Here is a 4,100-nt window from a genome sequence, read left to right as displayed (position 1 = left end):
ATGGGGGACTGGCTCTGCCTCTGGAAGGGCATGCACCTCCGAGGGAAAACGGTGAAAGGGGGAAGGCGAAAAAGGGGGGGGTAAGAAAAAGCTCACAGAGAGGGAAGGGCAACAACAGTCCTCGGAAGCAGTCTGCCACACCTTTCTCCCGCGGAGCGGCTGCTGGGTTCCAGCGGCTGACATCTTGATTAGCAGCCATGCGCTTACTCTGTCATGAACTAAAGCCCAGAGTTTACATCAGGGTTCACTCTTGGTGTTTGTTATGGATTACATTGTGTCCCCCCCAAATGTGTGTCAACTTGGCTAGGCCATGATTCCCAGTATTGTGTGGCTGTCCACCATTTTGTGATCTGATGTGATTTTCCGATGTGTTGTAAATCCTACCTCTATGATGTTAAGGAGGCAGGATTAGAGGCAGTTATGTGAATGAGGCAGGACTCAATCTACAGGATTAGACTGAATCTTGAGTTGATCTCTTTTGAGATATAAAAGAGAGAATGGAGCAGCGAGGCAGGGGGACCTCCTACCACCAAGAGTGAAGAACCAGGAGGCGAACATGTCCTTTGGACCCAAGGTCCCTGAGCTGAGGAGCTCCTAGACCAGGGGAGGATTGATGACAAGGTCCTTCCCCCTGAGCCAACAGAGAAAGCCTTCCCTTGGAGCTGGCACCCTGAATTTGGACTTCTAGCCACCTAGACTGTGAGAGAATAAATTTCTGTTTAAAGCCATCCACTTGTGGTATTTCTGTTATAGCAGCACTGGAGAACTAAGACAGTGTTGTACAGGCCTGTAAGTTTTGGCAAAAGTATAATGCCATGTTGCTATTGAGTCGATTCTAACTCATAGCAACTCCGTAGGGTTTTCTTGGCTAAAATTTCAGGGTATTTTTTATGGAAGTAGATCACCAGGCTTTTCTTCTGAGGCACCACTGGGTGGGTTCAAACTGCCAATATTTAGGTTGGTAATAGAGGGCAAACATCCCTAGGTGGCACGAACGGTTTACACTCAACTACTAACCTAGAGGTTAGTAGTTTGAACTCAACCACTGGTACCATTGAAGAAAGTCCTGACCATCTGCTTCGGTGAAGATTACAGCCAAGAAAATCTTAAGGTGCAGTTCTGCTCTGTAACACCTGGGGTCGCCAGACATGCTTGGTAAAGTAGAGGGTCAGCGAGAAAGAGGAAGACCTTCAACGAGATGGATTGACTCATTGGCTGCAACAATGGGCTCAAGCATAACGATTGGGAGGATGGCGCAGGACTAGGCAGTGTTTCGTTCCGTTGTACCTAGGATTGCTAGGAGGTGGAACTGACTCAATGGCATCTAACAACAACGTGGTAAGCCAATGTTTAGCTTTGTAAGAAAATTTTGTGAGAAACTGCCAGACTGTCTTCCAAGGTGGCTGTACCATTTTGCATTCCCACCGGCAATGAATGAGATTCCAGGGGTTCCTCATCATCCCCAGCGTTGGATGCTGTTGTGTCTTGATTTTTCCTCGCCAAATGGATCAAGTCCCCGCACCCTTGTCAGTGGCCTCATCACCTAGCGTCAGCTGTTTAACTAGCCTGGACCCTCTGCGTCCCCCAGGGCAGCCTAACAAAGGGCATGAGTGATGTGAGTGAATGACTGAGTACCACTCCAAACGGGTACATGAAAGGAGAAAAGAAGAAATAAGGAAAAGAATCGAGTAACACTGGCCTTGAGTCATGGGAGTGTTAACATGTGCTGAAGGAGGAAAGAGACGCAGAGAGGGGAATTCTGTCGTCCAAATGAGGTGACTCACCGGAAAAGCTGGGTCTGAGTTCCTCAGCCCTAGATGCTGCCAATTGACTCATGGTGACCCCATGCACAATGGAACGAAATGCTGCCTGGTCCTCTACCAACCCCATGATTGGTTGAGGATCAAACCATTGTGAGCCATAGAGTTTCCATTGGCTAATTTTTGGAAGTAGATTGCCAGGCCTTTCTTCCTTGTCTGTCTGAGTCTGGAAGACCTGCTGAAACCTGTTCAGCATCATAGCAACACACATGCCTCAGGTGGTGGCTGCGCCTAAGGGGCATTTGCTGGGAATTGCATCCGGGTCTCCCTCACGGGAGGCAAGAATTTTACCGCTAAACCACCAATGTCTCTAGATAAGCCAGGAAAACACAGGTGGGTGTGTGAGTGTGTGTACCTGTATTGCACACCAGCTACAAGGCATGCTTGTGTAAAGCAATCGTGTTTTGTGGTGTTGGGGTGTGCACCCAGCTACCCAGGTGGATTGTAGGTTTCCAGTGTGATGCTGTGTCCTGGGGGCCAGGGGTTCATGCTACACAGGCCAGTGTACCTTGTTGGGGAACCACCAGTTGCCGTCAAGTTGATTCCGGTTCATGGTGACCCCATGTGTGTCAGAGTAGAATTGTGCTCCATAGGGCTTCTAAGGGCTGATTTTTGGGAAGCAGGTTGCCAGGCCTTTCTTCTGAGGTGCTTCTGGGTGGACTCAAACCTCCAACCTTTCAGTTGGCAGTTGAACCATTTGTGCCACCTGGGGACTCTTGAGCAACAGCATCATGTAAGAGCCATACCACCCGGCTTCAAATTCCAGCTCTGCCCCTTGCTAGTTGTATGATCTTGGGCAAATTCCTTCCCCGCTCTGAGCCTGTTTTCCTGTCTATGAAGTCGGGCTTACGTCAGGGGCCACCTCATTGCTTTGTTCTCTGGAACATGCTCGGTGTACAGTAGGTGCTCAGTAGATAAGCCATCCTTATGGCCAGTGGGGTTGAGAGTCCAGTGTCTCTGTGTGACTGTGTATGAGGGCTAATCTTGGGACTGAACCACCAAGTTTCTAGACAAGTGCCCATATCTGGATCAAAGACAGGTGAGGATGTCCACCGCAAAATTCTTCTGAGTGGAAATAACCTACAGAGCCATTGGAAGGAAAACTGTCAAATTATGGTTCTTAGACTCCATTCGGTAACTGAGAGGGAAAGAAAGAAAGCTGAGTCATCTCTCTGGACCTCAAGAGAGATCTGGAAGGGATAAGAAAACAAAGCGAGGGGTGGAATGTATAGAACACTGGTTTTCTTTCGGGGCAGAGATATGATTGCACAGAAGATTTCTGGAAAGGAGACAGAAACCTGGGGTCAGGCGTGAGAGGATGTATACACTTGTCGCTGCATACATTTTTGCCCCGTTTGCCTTTTCCGTGTATTAGCAATTAAAAAAAAGAAAAAGATGTGAAGCACAAACTCGTGGTCAAGTGCACAAATACAAAGACAGAAACCAACAGCCCGAGCTGTTAAGAAGAAGGGAAACTTTAGCAGCGATGACATCAAGGGCAGGAAGTGGTGTTTCCCTGCTGGGGGTGGAGGAAGGACACCGGGACGGGGAAGACACAGGGACGGGGAAGACCCAGGTAGACCTGGCGGGCCCTGGGAACTGCTCCGCGGAGGGGGTGTGAGGAGCCAGCCCACTCTGCTGGGAAGCAACCAGGTTGCCAGGGAAGGAAATCACAGCAGGGTGGGGCCACCACCTGGCAGGGACTCTCCCCTAAAGGTAGAAAACCCTATGGGGTAGTTCTACTCCCTCACATGGGGTCGCTATATGAGTCGGAATTGACTCCACGGCAATGAGATGTTGTTGTTAGGTGCTGCCAATATCGATTCCTAGCAACTCTATGTGACAGAGCAGAACCGCCCCATACAGTTTTCTAGTCTGTAATCTTTACAGAAGCCGTTCTGCAGGTCTCTTCTCCCACGGAGTCACTGGGTGGGTTCGAACCACCAACCTTTCCGTTAGCAGCCGAACTCTTAACCAATGTGGGACCAGGGCTCCTTTCCCTTACTCCTATACTGTGGATGGGGCCCTGGTAGCACAGTGGTTAAGAGCTCAACTGCTAACCAAAAGGTTGGCAGTTCTAATCCACCAGCCGCTCCTTGGCAACCCTATGGTACAGGTCTACTCTGTTCTATAGGGTTGCTATGAGTTAGAATCTACTCAATGGCAACGGGTATTACTGTGGATAAGGAGCCCTGGCGGCGCAGTGGTTAAGCACTCGGCTGCGAACCAAAAGGTTGGAAGTTCAAACCCACCAGCAACTCCACGGGAGAAAGGTGTGGC

The 4,100-nt window shown here is 49.6% G+C and overlaps 1 pseudogene; it reads right to left on the bottom strand.

Moving 5' to 3' along the window:
- Positions 1 to 4,100, bottom strand: part of LOC101349809 (cyclin-I-like) — an 8,398-nt pseudogene that overhangs the window by 1,032 nt on the left and 3,266 nt on the right.

This window comes from Trichechus manatus, unplaced genomic scaffold (assembly GCF_000243295.1).
Source record: "Trichechus manatus latirostris isolate Lorelei unplaced genomic scaffold, TriManLat1.0 scaffold00057, whole genome shotgun sequence".
Classification (NCBI taxonomy): domain Eukaryota; kingdom Metazoa; phylum Chordata; class Mammalia; order Sirenia; family Trichechidae; genus Trichechus; species Trichechus manatus.
The sequence above is the reverse complement of the archived record's forward strand: the minus strand, read 5'-3'. Positions and strand labels throughout refer to the sequence as shown.